Source organism: Microtus pennsylvanicus, chromosome 1 (genome assembly GCF_037038515.1).
Source record: "Microtus pennsylvanicus isolate mMicPen1 chromosome 1, mMicPen1.hap1, whole genome shotgun sequence".
In the NCBI taxonomy this organism is placed as follows: Eukaryota; Metazoa; Chordata; class Mammalia; order Rodentia; family Cricetidae; genus Microtus; species Microtus pennsylvanicus.
Window position 1 is genome coordinate 79,919,726 of NC_134579.1, and position 19,108 is coordinate 79,938,833.

Genomic DNA, 19,108 nt, shown 5'->3' on the forward strand with positions numbered 1-19,108 from the left:
CCTTCTAGAAGTTCTTCTTCTGGCCAAGTAGCTCACCTCCGTGTGTGTGTGTGTGTGTGTGTGTGTGTGTGTGTGTGTGTGTGTATGTGTCTGTGTGTGTATGTGTGTGTGTGTATGTAAAATCTAGACTGCAATAATGAATCATGCAATAATTGTCTTTGGAAACCTGATTTATTTATTTCATTACATAAGATACAACCATACATAATTCTAGACTGGGGGATGTGATGCCCTCTGAAGACACCAACTATACACATGGTACAAGCAAAACCCCCATACATATAAAATAGATAAACCTAAAGAAAAATTAAATAATAATAAAACATAAAATGTATTTTTGTATAATTGTGTTATAAAGGGCACACAAGTCTAGCTCACTGCTCTATTGATCTGAGGAGACACTGTGATCACAACAACTCTTATAAAGAAAGCATTTTAGTTGGGGCCTGTTTACATTTTCAGAGGTTTACTCCATTATAACCATGGCAGGAAACATGGTAACACACCAGCAGACATGGTGCAGGCAGAGTAGCTGAGGGCTCTACATCTGAATCTGCAGAAAGCAGGAAGAGAGCCACTGGGATTGGCTTTTGCTTTTGAAAGCTCACAATCCATCCCCAGTGACATACTTCCTCCAACAAAGCCATACCTACTCCACAAGGGCACTCCTCCTAATCTTTCTCAAGTAGTACTCCTCTCTGATGACTAAGCATTCAAGACTATGAGGTCATTCTTTTTCAAACCACCACATTCCACTCCCTGCCTTCCCGTAGGGTTGGAGCCATATTATAATGTAAAATGCATTTAGTCTAATTTTAAAAGTCCCCATAATATCAATGTCTAGTGCGTTGGGGTCCCTGGGTAAGGGTCTCATGCAAATCAGGACACAGGGGATGCAAAGTGTGAACAACTGCATAATAAGCTTTATTTTGTATGGCCTTTTATGCAGACTAAAAAGCATTGCCTCAACTCTGAAACTCCCCCTTTACTCACGTACATGATCATGAGAAACTCTTACCTCTCCTTGCAAGATTCAATACCTCAATTAATAACAGTAATAAAAAGTACATGGAGAAGAAGTACATAGAAAAAAGGCAAAAAGTATACAGAAGCAAAGCACTCCTTTGTAACTGGTAGAGCGTGAAGAACTGAGCTCAAAGGCCACTTCCTTATCCAGAATACAGATTCTGACAGAACGTTTGAGAAATGGGCAGAAAAAGTTTGCTTTCATCTGTGCTTGGTTTGCCAAGCAATCGTTTCCCAACTTTGTCTCATCTGTCCCAGGAGGAGCCTGAACTCTAAGCCAGTTCTGTGTCTCCACACCATAATCTATAACATTCTTAATACTGTTTACAAGCCCAAAGTTTACTCTCTTCTGAGACTCATGCAATCTCTTTAACTCTAACCCATGTAAAAATTAAAATAAAAAACAGGTCACATACTTCCAACATACAATCGCACAGAATGTACATTACCATTTCAAAAGAGAGGAAAGGAAGCATACTGAGGAAATACTAGAGCAAAGAAAGACCAAAAGTCAACAGAGTCAACTCTAAATTCTTCATCTCCATATCTGATGTCAAAACACTTTTCAGCACTCTAACTCCTTCCAGCTTTGTTAACTGCAACACACCTGTCTCTCTCTCTCTTTGGCTGATTCCACACCCAGTCTGCAACTTTCCTCGGCAGGTATCTTATAACTCTGGCATCTCCAACATCTTTGGGTCTCCAACAAATCTAGACTTCACCTTTACAACTTCATACAATGGCCTTTCTGGGCTTCCATGCATACCCCTGACACACACCTAATCTCACCAGCATTCCTTAGCTGTGGAGGGAGATACCACACAAGGATATATCTCTTTCATATATCCTTGACTCTAAAAGTCAGAACCATGTATTCAAAGCTGACAAGTTCTACTATTTGCTAGGCCTGAACATGGCCCCTACTTCCATTACATTTGTACTAGTTTTCTGTTGTTATGGTTTCCTTCACTGCTTAAGCTTTTCTTTCATTTCTTTTCAAAAGTTGGAAGACTTTCTGGGTGGGGTCTTCCCGGGGTCACAACTCCCATTATTAATTTTAGCATGGGGCTTTCTTTAAATGTTTATCTATGTCTTAGTTAGAGTCTCTATTGCTGTGAAGAGACATCATGACCATGGCAACTCTTATAAAAGAAAATACTTAACTGGTGCTGGCTCATTGTTCAGAGGCTTAGTCCACTGTCATCATGATGGGAAACATGGTAGCACACAGGCATACATAGTGCTACAGAGGTAGCTGAGTTCTACATCTGGATCTGCAGGCAGCAAGAAAAGAACTGAGTGAGACATACTGAGACCTCAGAGCCCACCCCCTAGTTACACACTTCTTCCAATCAAGCCATACCCATTCCAACAAGGCCAAACCTCCTAATAGGGACCTATGGACCTATGGAGGGGACATTTTTATTCAAACCACCTCCATCCCCTTGAGTACTATATTTAGCTTGTTTACACTTCATGGTGCACTTTTTTCCTCAAAGTGTACATATTGTACTTTTCCTTGTTCATCTTGCTCCTTTTTATTATAGATCTACGTAAGGGTGACCACTAATAACCATGTAACACAATCACTTTTAGGTGGTCTTGAAATCTCCTCTTCCAGTGTCATTAATCTAAAACTCTTCAATTTAACATCAGGCAGATTTTGGGGCAAGAGCAAAAAATAGCCACATACTTCTACAAAATACAAGAAAAATTTCCAAGCTATTTATTAATATTCTCCTCTGAAACCTCTTGAGACAGGCCATCAAATCTACACTGCTCACATCACCACAGTCTTCCATGCTCCTATTAGGATGGCCCATTAAGCCCCACTTAAATCATCCAACCACTCTTCTAATCCTCCAACAAACATCATGGTCAGTCCTATGATAGAAAAAAAAACACACTCCTGGTATCATCATCTGTCTTAGTCATTGTTCTAATGCTGTGAATCAACACCATAACCACAGCAGCTCTTATAAAAGAAACCATTTAATTAAGACTTGCTTATAGGCTCAGAAGTTTAGTCCATTATCATCATGGCTAGAAACAGGGCAGCATGAAGTTGGACATTGTGCTGGAAGCATAGCTGAGAGTTCAACATCTGGATCTGCAGGCAGTAGGAAGAGAACCACTTGGCCTGGCTTGGATTTTGAAACTTCAAAACCTACCCCCAGTGACACACTTCCTCCAACAAGATCACATGTCCTAATCCTTCCCAAGTAGTGCCACTCCCTGGCATCTAAGTATCCAAATGTTTGTGGCCTTTGAGGGTCATTATTACTCAAACCACCCCAATACACATGGCATGCATGTGGAAATTAGAAGACCACTGTAGGAGATCATCTGTAACTGCAACTCCAGGGGATCTTAGGCTATCTGTATCATTTGCACAAACCCACACACATGCACACATACACAAAACTAAAATTTTTAAATCTACTTAATAAAAATTAATCTTTAAAAACAATCCAATATCCAATGTTTATATTTGAAGTTAATTCCTTCCGACAAATTTTATGATAACACCTTTAAACTCCTTTGTTTGTTGCCAGAAAAGATGTCACAAAGGCCAGGGTATGCCCTAACTTGCCAAGTAGCTGAGTCTGGCTTTGTACTCCTATTCCTCCTGATTCTACCTCCCAAATGCAAGAGCTACAGACATGTGGCAAACTGTTAAAATGCAATATTTACTTATTTAAAACACCTTCAGATAGAAGAAAAACAATCAGAGAAGTCAGTTCACTGGGTAGCTCCATTTGAACCCCATATCTGAGAATACCACTACAAAGAAAGGACTTGAGAAGACCCGTCTTACCTCACTAAACTTATTTTTCAAAATCAAGAGTGTGGTGTGTGTGTGTGTGTGTGTGTGTGTGTGTGTGTGTGTGTGTGTGTGCGTGTGTGTGTGTGTGTGTGTCCAGGAGTGTGGGTGTGCACGTGTCATGGTGCACAGATGGAATTGGAGTCAGTCATCACCCTCCCTCTGCCTGAGATCACGTTTCTTCACAGATGCATCAGCCAGGCCAGATGCCCCACGAGCTCCTGGAAAATATTGTCTAACTCTCATCTTATAGCAGGGGTGCACTGGGATTATAGAGGCTTGTGCTACAGCATCCAGCTTTTATGTGGACCCTGGGAATCCAAACTCAAATTATCAGGCTTAGGCAGCAAGCTGTTTATCCAGTGAATCAGCTCTCCCCAGCCCAGGAAATATTTTACATGAATGCAATATTGTGATCAAATTGAAGTTGGATATTGTAAGTAAGTATGTAAGTTTCTGAGAAGTGGAAAATAATAACATCAGAATATTCAAAACAACACACAATTGAATTAAGAGGAGAAACTGTAGCTTTGTTCATGTCACATTGCAGGAAATACACGGTAGTCACGTTATTCCCCATAAAGCATTCTTTCGTTTGGTGTCTGAAGTAACAAGGGATGTCTGTTAGGCTAAACTACTCAAGTGAGTGGTTAAAGAGGACAAAAGAAAACTAACCTGAAATAACAAATATACATGCTTTCACCAGATGCGGATCAGTGTGTGAAGTGTCTAGATCATCAATATGCCAACACAGACCGAAACCATTGCCTCCAGAAATCTACGACCTTCCTGGACTATGACGATCCCCTGGGGAGAGGGCTGTCATGCATAGCCTTGTACTTCTCTGCACTGTCAGCTCTCGTTCTTGGGATCTTTCTGAAGCAGCAAGACACGCCCATCGTGAAGGCAAATAACCGCACTCTCAGCTACATCCTGCTCATCACCCTTAACTGCTGTTTTCTCTGCTCTTTTCTCTTCATTGGCCACCCCAACACAACCACTTGCATCCTGCAGCAGACCACATTTGGAGTGTTGTTCACTGTGGCTGTTTCCACTGTCTTAGCCAAAACTATCACTGTGGTTCTGGCCTACAAGGTCACTGCCCCAGGAAGAAGAATCGGGTGGTTGTTGGTAACACGGGCACCTAACTTCATTGTTCCCATCTGCACCTTGTTCCAGATTATCTTGTGTGGGGTCTGGCTGGGAAAATCTTCCCCCTTCATTGACCCAGATGCACACTCTGAACGTGAACACATTATCATCCTGTGCAACAAGGGCTCAGTCACTGCTTTCTACTGTGTGCTGGGATATCTGGGAGCTCTGGCCTTAGGAAACTTCACTGTGGCTTTCCTGGCCAGAAACCTACCTGACACCTTCAATGAAGCCAAGTTCCTGACATTCAGCATGCTGGTGTTCTGCAGTGTCTGGGTCACCTTCCTCCCTGTCTACCACAGCACCAAAGGGAAGGTCATGGTGGCTGTGGAGGTCTTCTCCATCTTGGCATCCAGCGCAGGGCTCCTAGGTTGTATCTTTGCCCCCAAGTGCTACATCATTTTGTTCAGACCACAGATGAACTCTATTCAGGGTCTCAGGAACAAAATACATTAGAGGTACAAGGCTTAATAAATTTAGTATTAACTTTCAAGTTAGCACATGAAGGAGATTTCATTATTACATTTTCATACATATATTTGTTCCTATTCATCTGTCTCACAAACTGATACTGCATCCCCTCTATTGACCTCTTCCTGTTTCTTCCTTATCTTAAAACAATCCTCATTTTTACACTCATGTCTGTGTGTTTCTTTACTCCCCGCCCCTTCCCACCTTCCATACTTCCACTCCTTTCTTGGAATCCTTCCACTTTAAGAATGAAGGAAGAGAAAGAGAGAGAGAGAGAGAGAGAGAGAGAGAGAATGCCAGCCCCCCTTGTGGTATTTATACTTATGACTATGGCTTAGGTGACCAAATAAACAGTTTCGGTTCCAAAATTTTTCTTTTAAATGTTATGGCTTTACTCTTATTTAAGGCTGAAGAAATGCCACTGTGAATATGCTTCATATTTACTTTATCCACTCACCTGCTTATGGATATCTGCATGCTTCTTTTATTACTAAAACTAAAGTACAGCAATAATTGTGGATGTCCAATTATCTCTGTAGATGCCTTCTGGGTCTATATATCTAGGAGTTGTATGATGGATTGAATGGTACTTCTCTTTGTAATTTTGTTACTAACTTCTACTCTGCTTTCTACAGTGGTACAAATATCCTACTAAACATGTAACAAAATTGATTAAGGAAAAAATGGGGTGTGGGATCAGCTTTCTAAGAAGACCTGTGAACTTGTGGTGCTGACTATCCCTATGATCTAAGCCGCTGCTGAAATTCACCACCACCACTTCTTCAAAATCCAGGAGAGACGTACAAACTTACACATGTGTGACTATAACCACAAAATATAAGAAACATAACAAAGAAAGACAACATAATTTTCTGAAAAAGTTCAACTGGTGAACTCAACATTCTGAAATAGGTAAATGATCAGAACTTTTCAGAACTTTTCTTGAAAAAAAAAACAAAAGATCAAAGACCTGAACGAGGATATCCATAGGCAGATTTATTCCATACATACCTTCAATACCTATAAAGAAAGTCATTAATACAGAAGAAAATGGCAGCAAGACAAAGGAAAACTATAACAGGAAGAACAAGCTGTTTGTTCTGGGTGCCCTGCTAGTTTGACCCCCAAAATAATCACACAGAAATTGTATTAATTAAATCACTGCCTGGCCCATTATCTCTAGCCTCTATTGGCTAACTCTTACATCTTAGTTTAACCCATTTCCATTAATCTGTATTACCATGAGGTCATGGCTTACCTGGAAAGATTTAACATGTCTGACTTGGTAGCTCCATGGCAGCTCTCTCTCTCTGCTTTCTTCCTCCCAGAATTCAGTTCTGTCTTCTCTGCCTACCTAAGTACTGCCCTATCAGGCCAAGCAGTTTCTTTATTAATTAACCAATGAAAGCAACACACAAACAGAAGTACCTCATATACCAGAAAACAATCAGCAGCATGAGAGAAAACTTCAACAATGACACTGAGATGAGGAGGGACAACAAAAGTATTGAAAATGAAAAAATAAATTAAAAAAAGCAGAGTGGGAAGCATGAACAATGGACTCAAAGAAGCAAAAGAAAGACTTCCAGATGGAGAAGGATGAAAATATAATAATGCAGATACCAAGAATCGAAAAATAAAGGAGCATGACCACAATGTCCATGAGAGATCAAACCCAAGAACCCACAGGACTAGAAGGAGTAACATAAACCCAAATGGTGCAGGATATTCATTCAACAATATTACAGCAAAAAAAAAAACAAGCCTAGAAACCATTCAGACATTCAAACACAAAACACATTTAGAACCCCAAACAGACATGACCAGAGAACAACCTTCCCATGACGTAGGACAGTCAAGATGTCAAAAATACATAGCAAAGAAACAATATTAAATGCTGTCAAGGAAAAAACACCAAATCACCTACAAAAGCAAATAACAGAGTAATATTAGCAAACTAAAAGCCAGAAAGTCATGAAATGGTATCTTTCAAGTCCCAAAAGCAGATTAATTGCCAGTCAGAACTACTATGCCAGGCAAGTGATCTTCTAAATTTGAGAAAAAAGAAGGACATTTCAAGGTAAACACAACTGAGGGAGTTCAGTAACACCACGCCAGCACTAAAAAGGACACTAAAAGAATACTATATGCAGTGGAAGATATTTCAATCACTAATTCAGAGGAAAGAATAGATTTCATGTTCAGACAAGCTGAACAAAGGTGAGCTGGAAGGAGTCCATTATATTCAACAACATAAACCAGATATGAATGTGGGATGGCATAAAGAACAGACAATAACCCAACTGACAGGAATAAACAGAAATTAATAGCTATTTCTCATCAATAATTTCTGTGTAATGGACTCAACTCACCAATAATGTTACAGACCAGATGGATGGATTAAAAATGTAAAAGGAAGCTGGGTGGTGGTGGTGCACACCTTTAATTCCAGCACTCGGGAGGCAGAGGCAGGGGAATCTCTGTGAGTTCAAGACCAGCCTGGACTACAAGAGCTAGTTCCAGGACAGGCTCCAAAACCACAGAGAAACCCTGTCTCGAAAAACAAAAAAAAATGTAAAAGGAATATGGAGAATGGTGTAAAGTTACTGCTTGACAGGGGTTGGGAAGGAGGAAGTACAACTAAGAAGAACGTAGAGGACTGGGGGCTGTGAAATGACTCTATATGGTATTTCAGTGGTGAACACAGGAGGAAACCCACTGAAAGTAAGATACAAAATAGGAACCTAGTTTGGTGTGACGATGAACACATGTATTTGTGGCATTTTGGAGACTGATGGGAGGGCAAGTTTAAGGGTAATCTGGGATACAGATAAAATCCTGAATTAAAAAAGAATAAGATGGAAAATATGAACACTAATGTGAAGTGTAGACTTTGGGTGAGGATGTGTCATTGTGGATTATAACAAATACACCACTGTGATGGAGGATGTTGACAGTGGGAGAGGCTTACACTTGATAGGGAAAGGGGACAATGAAACCTCTGTGCCTTCCTCTCAGTGTTCTAGTAAACATCAAGCTCTAAAGAATCCTTATAAAATAAAAATAAAATCTATTCATATATTTAAGAAAAAATGAAATTCAACTCTATAGTGTCTCCAAGAAACACACCTCATTGATAAAATCAAAAGATAGAAGACATTCTATCAAGAGCATTAAAACCAACCACACCAAATGTTGGAACTCCAACTTCATAAAATAAACATTAAATGGAAAAACAAGTCCTCATATGATATTAGTAGTGAATTCAATACCAAACTAGATAGGTCATCCAAACTAAGTCAACAAAGATGTGCCAGAGTTAAACTATGCCATAGATTAGATCGACTTAGCATATTCCTACAGAATATCCAATCAATATTAACCATTATATTTGGCTATATACATTCTTCTTAGCAGGGAATGATACCACCCAGAGTGGGCAGGTCTTCTCACTTCAATTAACCTAATCAAAATACTCCTTACAGGTATGCCTAGAGGCCCATCTTTCAGTTGACTCTATAGCTCAACAAGCTGACAATGGAGGTTAACCATCACAACTAATCCCAATTTTAGAATCCAGCATTACTCTGTACTAAGGATATTAGTAAGGGCAGTATGTTTTTTAAAGTTTGTTGGTCCCATTTTTTTGTTTTTACATTTACATAAAAAGTAATGGGTTTATTGCAGCATCTTCATACCCTGAGTATTCTTATTAAATCACTCATTACTCATCCTTTCCACATTTTGTATGCAGTCTCCTTCTGGTTGATTCTCTTTTCCCTTCTGTTTCCATGTCATATGCATTACATTCTTCATCTCTTTTAAGATCATTTCTTTCTCTCTTATGATAGCTTATATTTTCATGACCTATAAACATATAAATGCAAACACATATATATGCACAAATATTTATAATTTAAAATCTAAGTTTTTGCTTTTCTAGGTTGGTTCTCCTTCACAGGCTGGCTTCAAAATGCTGTAAAATAATCTTTTTGTACATAATATGTTTCACTATAATTGGTTTAAGAAAAAGTTGAATTTTCAGTACAGAGAAAATGCTAGGAAGAGGAATGGCAGAGTTGTGAGGAAACACCAGGGATGCACAATAAGCAGCATGGGCTTCACAAAGTAAAGGTAACCAAGCCACAATAATGAACATTCATTAAAAGATATGGGTTAATTTAAGTTATAAGAACTAATTAAAATAAACACGTCTAAGCTATCAGCCAAGATTTCATAATTAATAAGAAGTCTCCGTGCCATGATATGGGAACTGGCTGGTAGGACAGAGGAAGATTTGCAGCATATGGCACCCAATGTGGGGCCATGTATATCTACATAAGGCCGGAAATAGCTTTCCAGAGAGAGAGAATAAGAGAGATAGAGAGAGAAAGAGAGAGAACTTGCAAACATGATCTCCTGGAAGCCATGGTCTCTCAGATAGGCTCAGCACTAGTGGTTTACAGAGGCATGCCTCTTTTAAGAGGCTCTGCTACTAAGCACTTGAATGGGGTCCAAGTAGAGCATCAGGCAGTGCTCTACTTGGTGGCATGAGACTAGGTAGAAATGCTTGCAGCAGCGTGGACCCAGAAACTTGCCAATGTTGGGACAGTAAACATGGCTCTGGTCAGTACCTCCACAATTAGGCTAGAATCTCATAAAACTAAGTAGGTGGAGCTAGCTACCAGCACACCATGAGTGAAGCTACATTCTAAGATTTTTCTCCTGAAGACAAAAAAGGTTACATATAGGCATTAAACAAGTTCAGATGGAAAATAACCTCTAAACAAGATGCAGTGTCTTTAAAAATGTTTGTAGACATAAGGAAAAAATGGTATAGACACTTATAAAAAAATAAGTAATTTAAAAATAATAGAGAAAATTCTTTAAAGAAAGAATAAGTCACATAGAGATATGAAATATGCAGGGAGTCTAATCCTGTATTATTATTATTGTTACTGTGCAGTCTAAATTTTTTATTGCTTATAAGCAAATGACAGCTGCTGCAAGACAGGACCATGAAAGGAATTTCTGAAATAAACAAGTCTGGAAACTTTAAGAATGCCTTAACACTAAAATTAAAATCAAAAAAGTCTTGCTTTGGGGAAGAGGTTATGATTTTGTTTCTACAGAAAACAAAAGGCTATGGATTTGCTTAAGTTTGATAGATGTCAAATTTGATAGGTGAAGACCCCCTGAAAGTCTGCTTACAGATTTAAAGAAATAAACTTAAAATAACTACAAGATAGTTAACGTATATTTTACGTGCTTGAACAAACAATGAAGACACATCTTTGGCAGGTTTATATACAAGACACAGCCCATCCTTGTGTTAATACAGTTATGTATGTTACCTTACAAAGTTTGTGTTTTTAAAGCAAGGGGATAAGACACCAATGAAAATGAATGATCCAGGTGATCCAACCTCTCAGAGTGCCTCTGTTGCAATTTGCTCAGAATTCTGCATCCAGAACAGCCTCAAGGCTGATGGCTGAGATGGTCCAGCTTCACAGACTATTCTAACCAGGATTTGACCATTATCCTATTTTCTCATTCCCCAAAGATGCCATTACCTACAGGCAACAAAAATCAGTTTAGAGAACACAATGCCTACATTCCTAAGAGGTGGAGTGGGTGTTTTTAGTCATTTGTTGGGCTATGGATATTTGTCATCACTTGGAGGGTTACAAATTGTTACTGGTTATAGTCATAGAGAAAGTTAAATGAAGGAGATTAGATTCAAGTATCTCTTTCTGAAGGGAAAAGGGGAAGTATAATATAAAAATGAAGTAGAGAAATAAGCACGAGGCAGCCTGAGAATTTTCTGTGAATGAAGTGAAGGGAGGCCCCAGGCAGGGTTATATAGAGGGTGCACCATCCTCTCCTCCCCCACTGCACTGCTAGTCAAGTCCTGCTCTTCATCAGGACAGCCCTGGCCTGGGAATGTAGAAGGGGGAGCTACCAATGGGAAAACTCAACTTACCTAGTTTGTAAAAAACAACATAGAAGGACCCAGGTGGACTGTCACCTCTTCCCTGTGGGAACTCATCTTCCCAGCCACATCTGTCTGAGTTCTCTGCATAATCCCAGTCTCATCCACAGGAGCAAACTACAGCTAAAGAGTCTGTGTTCAGCAAAAGGATGACGCTGTGTCAGGCACCCAGTGATCTCCACCGCTTTGGGAAGTTCGTGGGAGCCTCTGCACCTATTCTGTGCCTTGGGAGCCTCCATAGAGGACAAGGTGCTGTAGTACAAATTAAGCATCCATAGAAAAGTGCTCTGAGCACATGAATTAAACCAGACATATGATTTCCAGCATGCTGGGAAAACAAGTTCACCCACAAGGCAAGCAGCACTGATCACACTCAAATATAGCAAAACACACTTGAACTTTGTCAGTCCTGTGTTTTGAGATGAAACAAGGCCCTCAGCCCTTACAGGATGTAAATTGATGATGTGAGTGACAGCTAATGCATCATACAAAAACACTAACTGTGAACTTGCATCTTCCTGATATCCTTAAAATGAGAAGGGAATGGACAGAAACCAGAAAACTAACAACATACCATACTGTTTTCACAAACTGAAAAGACAACAGACAGGGACAAGTGTGTCTGCACCATTGCCAGCAGCAGAAAATGTAAGTTCAAGCTTGTACAAGGCAGGTACAAAAATTATTTCTCCATATGTTCTATAAGAACCATGAAGGTTCAAAATAAAAATAACGGAAGAACTATTTCAAAATATGATCATACATACATATATGATCATATATACATAAAAATCTAAATAAATTATTGTGTTTACATGTATAAGTTATTATTAATTCATATTAAATTATATTCAAACTTTCTGTGGTGGTCTCCTTTCTCTCTTTATCTGTCTTCCTAAGTGGTGAATATAAAGATAAATAGAACCATACACATAGAGATAAAATAACCAAATACTAGGAATGGGTCCTTGGAAATCCAAAATTAACTAAAATTAATTATGTAAATATAAAAACAATACACAGGCAGTTTAATTGGATTTTGTATCACAGAGTGCAGATTCTAAATTAAATTTATCTCTAGCTAAAATTCATCAACTGACCAAATACCAGGGACTTAATTAATTCTTACCCTAAATAAAAGTTATACCTTTGTAACTACCATTAATACCCTGCCCATGATATTAGAAAGATGGTTTAATATCTGTTAGAAATGAAATATGTATTTCTACTGTTGTCCTACAGATCTTATCATGTCATGCCCCATGTCATACCCTGCCTCCATGCTGACCCTGGCCTGAAGTCTAGCCCAGCTTGTTGAGTTCACAGTCATAATCCTGCCCTCACCACAATCTTCAAAGTGGAACCAGAATACCATACCCCACACCCCAGGACAGTCTGAGGAGCCCAGCTCCTGCCCCAGCTTGCTGTGTCCACATCAGACACACAAACAACAAAAAGTACACATAACTCAATCTCTTCACAAAAACACAAACAATATGAAAGGTCAAAACAGGATGTCTCTGCCCACAAACCCACCTGTCCTCTAGAAATGGTCTCCAGTGAGAATTATGTAGTTAAAACCCCAGGACAGAGATCTTTCAAAGTACTATCATACACTAAATCATATTAATAAATAAATTTTTAGAAGACACAAATAAAGAGAATTAAAGAGAATAATGCTTGACTGATATCCAGGAAAAGACAAATGTAAGGCTGAATGAAATAAAAGAGCAATCCAGGACTTGAAAACCAAACAGTGAAGAGAGCTAAGTCTGAAATGAAGATGGAATTGAAAACTCAATATCCCAGTAACAGAACACCAGGAAACACCTTACAAGTACAGGATAGAATATCATGTTACAAAGTAGAGGAATTAGGCAACACAAGTAAATATGAAAAAATTCAAATACTAGAAAGAAGTATGCAGGAATTTTTAGACGTTATGAAAATATAAAATACTTAAATTATAAGCATTGCTAAGGGAGTAGTCCAGGTCAATGGCATAGACCAGATCAAAAAAAAAATATGGAAGAAAACTTCCCCTAATTAAAGAAAGACATGCCCATACACAGAATACCAAATAGACAAGATGAAAATAAATAAGAAACTCCCCGAGTTCTACTATATGCATAACACTAAATATACATAACATAAAAAGAGTATTGAAAACTACAGAAGGAAAAAACACAAGCCACAAGTAAAGAAAACGCTCATCAGAAAACCAGCTGATTTCTCAAATAAATCTTTGGAAGACAGAAGAGCCTGAAGCAGTGTACTTCAAATTGTAAAACACACTGCCAACCTAGATTCCTATACCCAGCAAAACTACCTACCATAGTTGATGTCAATAGGAGACACTTCTATGATACAAAAGATTAAATAAATTTATGTGCGACAAGCCAGCCCTGTAGAGAATGCTGGAAGCAAAAATTTGGTGTAAGAGAGAAATAAATATAGGCAAGAGACTGTGGAAAGAAAACAAAGCTAAAACTATAGAAATACAAACAGTCTAGGCACACAAACTACAACAAAATGCCTGAAATCAGCACACAATTTTCAATAATAGCTTTAAATATTAGTGGCCTTGAATTCTTACTCAAAAGACATAGATTAGTTGAATGGATTAAGAAACAAAATATATCATTTTGTTGCCTAAAAGAAACTCAGATCTAAGGGAAAACATCTTCTCAAAGTGAAAGGATGAAAAAATATTCCAAGCAAATAGGACCTGGAAGAAATCAGCATTGCTATCCTCATATCTGAGAAAAAATATTTCAAACTAGAATAAATGAAAGGAGATAAAGTTGGCCAGTACATGCCAATCAAGAAAATAATCAAGAAAACATTTTGTACTTTTTAATTAAAAACTATCTTTTTTCATTTTACATACCAAAACCAGTTCCCACTCCCTCCCTTCCTACCATACCCTTCTCTTTCCCACACCCCACCCCATGCACTGCTCAGAGAAAGGCACATTAATTTGAGGAAAGACCAAGGTCCTCCCTACTATATCGAGACTGAGCAAGGTATTCCTCCAAAGAGAACAGGTTCTAAAAAGCCAGTACAAACAGTAGGGATAACTCCTGCTGACAGTGTCAGTTTCCCCCCCCAGGTCTGACAAAGCCATACAACTGTCACCCACATTCTAAGGTCCTAGTTGGTTCTATGCTGGTTCCTTCCCTGTCCTGCCAGAGTTGGTGAGCTCCTATAGCTCAGGTATACTTTCAGTGGGTATCCCCACCATGGTCTGGACCTCTTTGCTCATATTCTCACTCTTTCCACTGTTTGACTGGACTTCAGGAGCTCAGCCCAGTGCTCAGTTGTGGCTCTCTGACACTGCTTCCATCAGTTCCTGGATTAAGGTTTGATGGTGACATTTAAGATAATTATCAGTCTGACTACAGGGCAAGGCTAGTTTAGGCATTCCCCAATACTGCTTAGGGTCTTAGCTGTCTTTTGGATTCCTGGGAATTTCCCTAGTGCCAGCTTTCTTGCCTGTCCCGTAATGGCTCCATCAATCAAGATATCTCTTTCCTTGCTCTCCCTCCCTGTCCTTTCCCCATCTCAACCATTTTGTTTCTTCATATTCTCCTTCTTGCTCCCCTTGTTTCTTCCTCCCCCCCTTGTGCCCTCCCTTCTCCTTCACTCCCACATTCCCAATTTTCTCAAGAGACCTTGTCTATTTCTCCTTCCCAGGGTGATCTATGTATGTTTCTCTTAAGGTTTAGCTTGTTACGTAACCTCTCTGGACCACGGACTATAGGCTGGTTATCTTACATCTTATATCCACTTATGAGGTAGTACACACCATGATTACCTTGAATAAAGTCTGTGTTACCTCACTCAGGATTTTTTTTCTAGTTCAATCCATTTGCATGCAAATTTCGAGATGTCATTTTTTTTTACCACTGCGTAATAATCCTCACGAGGATTCAACTGTCTCTTACCTCTAATAAGTGAAATTGACCACCCCACCCCCGTGAAGAGGCAGGGATACCACAATAAGACAAGAAGACCCTATGGAGCTTTAATTTCCTAGCTTAATTATCCAGTTAACAACCCTAATGGGCCAAAGAAAAAGAAGTAAGCCAGTAATTTCGGTTGGGGTGACCTCGGAGAATAAAACAACCTCCGAATGATTTTAACTAAGACCTACAAGTCAAAGTACTAAAAATCCAATTGACCCAATTTATTTGATCAACGGACCAAGTTACCCTAGGGATAACAGCACAATCCTATTCAAGAGTCCATATCGACAATTAGGGTTTACGACCTCGATGTTGGATCCCAATGGTGCAGCAGCTACGTGATCTGAGTTCAGACCAGAGTAATCCAGGTCGGTTTCTATCTATTAACTATTTCTCCCAGTACGAAAGGACAAAAGAAATGAGGCCTCCTTAATATAAGAGCCTTCAAACTAATATATGAAATTATCTCAATTTAGTAAGTTTGTTTAACAACACCCTAGACAAGGGTTTTATTAGGGTGGCAGAGCCAGGAAATTGCATAAGATTTAAAACCTTGTCCCCAGAGGTTCAAATCCTCTCCCTAATAGTGTATTTCGTCGATATCCTATACTCCTAGTTCCAGTACTGATTGCCATAGCATTCCTTACCCTAGTCGAACGAAAAATCCTAGGTTATATACAACTACGAAAAGGCGTAAACATTGTAGGACCCTACGGAATTCTTCAACCATTTGCAGACGCTATAAAATTATTCATTAAAGAACCCCTACAGCCCCTAGCTACTTCTACAACCCTATTCATTACCGCCCCAACATTATCTCTATCACTGGCCTTAAGCCTATGAATCCCTCTCCCCATACCACATCCCCTAGTTAACCTAAACCTAGGGATCCTATTTATTTTAGCCACATCAAGCCTTTCAGTATACTCCATCCTATGATCAGGCTGAGCATCTAACTCCAAATACTCAATATTCGGGGCCCTCCGAGCAGTTGCACAAACAATTTTATACGAAGTAACAATAGCAATTATTCTCTTGTCTGTCCTCTTAATAAATGGGTCCTTCTCAATCCAATCCCTTATCTATACACAAGAACCATTATGACTCCTAGTCCCAGCCTGACCATTGGCCATCATATGATTTATCTCAACTCTAGCAGAAACAAACCAAGCCCCATTCTACTTAACAAAAGGAGAGTCAGAACTAGTTTCGGGATTCAACGTAGAGTATGCCGCTGGACCTTTCACCCTATTTTTCATAGCCGAATACATAAATATTATCCTAATGAATGCCCTTTCAACAATTGTATTTTTGGGCCCATTCCATGATTTTACCAACCCAGAACTCTACACCATAAACTTCATATTAAAAACCCTAATATTAACAGCCTTTTTCCTATGAATCTGAGCCTCCTACCCACGATTCCGATACGACCAACTAATGCACCTTCTATGAAAAAACTTCCTACCCTTAACTCTAGCTTTCTGCATATGACATATCTCCACCCCAATTTTCATAGCAAGCATTCCACCCTACACCTAGAAATATGTCTGAAAAAAGAGTTACTTTGATAGAGTAAATCATAGAGGTTTAAACCCTCTTATTTCTAGAACAATAGGAATTGAACCTATACTTGAGAATCCAAAATTCTCCGTGCTACCCATTACACCCCGTTCTAAAAGTAAGGTCAGCTAATAAAGCTATCGGGCCCATACCCTGAAAATGTTGGTTTAAACCCTTCCCGTACTAATTAATCCAATCACACTTAAAATTATCTACTTAACCATCATAACAGAGCCAGTAATTACCATATTGAGCTCCAATCTATTTATTATATGAATTGGTCTAGAGATAAACTTGCCAACCCTTATTCCACTCATAATCAACAACCCCAACCCCCACTCCACGAAGCAGCAACTAAATATTTCCTCACACAAGCAACCGCCTCAATAATCCTCCTCCTCTCCATCCTTATAAACTTCAAACAACTAGGACTATGGATATTCCAACCAGAAACCAACAACACCATCATGACAATAACTTTTATCTCCCTAGCAATCAAGCTAGGCTTAGCCCCCTTTCACTCGTGACTTCCAGAAGTTACACAAGGTATCAAACTTAACGTAGGACTTATTCTTCTTACACGACAAAAAATGGCCCCACTATCCATCCTGTTCCAATGCTATGAACTGATTAACCCCAATCTACTGATCTTATCAGCCATTATTTCAGTATTAATTGGAGCATGAAATGGACTTAACCAAACACAAACAAGAAAAATCCTAGCTTACTCATCCATCGCCCACATAGGCTGAATAGTCTCTATTTTACCGTACAACCCATCACTAACAACCCTAAATTTCCTAATCTACATCATTATAACTATCCCCATATTTCTTATCTTCCACGCCCACTCATTTACATCAATCACTTCCATGTCACTTATATGAAATAAAATACCAATAGCTCTACCTATAATCTCATTAATTTTATTATCAACAGGAGGACTGCCACCACTCACAGGATTTTTACCTAAATGAGCTATTATCACTGAACTCATAAAAAATAATAACTAATCTTTAGCCACATTAATAGCAATAACCGCCCTAATCAAGCTATTCTTTTACACACGACTAATTTATTCAACCTCACTAACCACCTTCCCAAGCAATAACAACTCCAAAATATACATTCACCAAGACCATACAAAAAGCAACAACATGCTATCACCAATAATAATCATTAGCACACTGATACTTCCCCTGTCTCCCTTACTTCTATAGCAGAAGTTTAGGATAGTTAGTCCAAGAGCCTTCAAAGCCCTAAGCAAACCCACAAAGTTTAACTTCTGATAAGGACTGCAAGACTACATCTTACATCTAATGAGTGCAAATCAATTGCTTTAATTAAGCTAAATCCTCTACTAGATTGATAGGACTTAAACCTATAAACTTTTAGTTAACAGCTAAACATCCTAATCTGGCTTCGATCTACTTCTCCAGCCTATCAGAAAGGGGGGCGGGAGAAACCTTAGTAGAGTCAGTTCTCCACACCTTCGAATTTGCAATTCGATGTGATCATCACCTTAAGGCTTGGTAAAAAGAGGCTTTATCCTCTGTGCTTAGATTTACAGTCTAATGCTTTGCTCAGTCATTTTACCTATGTTCATTAACCGCTGACTATTCTCTACCAATCATAAAGACATCGGGACCCTATACCTACTATTTGTGGCCTGAGCAGGGATAGTAGGGACAGCCCTTAGCATCCTAATTCGAGCAGAGCTTGGTCAAACAGGCTCCCTATTAGGCGATGACCAAATCTATAACGTAATCGTCACAGCCCACGCGTTCGTAATAATTTTCTTCATAGTTATACCGATGATAATTGGTGGCTTCGGCAACTGACTTGTCCCACTTATAATCGGAGCACCAGATATAGCATTCCCCCGAATAAATAATATGTTTCTGACTTTTACCCCTATCATTCCTCCTCCTTTTGGTTGAGGGGCTTCGAGGCATTTTCCATGTTCTGGCTATTGTAAATAATGCTGATGTGAACATAGATGAACAAATGTCCTTGTAGTATGTTTGAGCATGTATCTTTGGATATATGCCCAAGAGTGGTAAGGCCCTGTTCTCTGAGTGCTTCCCTGAGGCTGCTATTGTCAGGAAGATG

General features: G+C 39.2%; 1 long non-coding RNA gene and 1 pseudogene across 1 annotated transcript in view; both read left to right on the plus strand.

The window, feature by feature from the left end:
- The window catches only part of LOC142839882 (vomeronasal type-2 receptor 116-like), a 29,877-nt pseudogene extending 24,419 nt beyond the window's left edge, over positions 1–5,458 (plus strand).
- LOC142848514 (uncharacterized) overlaps positions 1–17,114 on the plus strand; it is a 184,934-nt gene extending 167,820 nt beyond the window's left edge. The window contains exon 2 of the long non-coding RNA XR_012910426.1: positions 15,875–17,114. This is a non-coding gene — a long non-coding RNA (uncharacterized LOC142848514). The remainder of the gene's footprint in view (positions 1–15,874) is intronic.
- Positions 17,115–19,108: the final 1,994 nt, after the last annotated feature.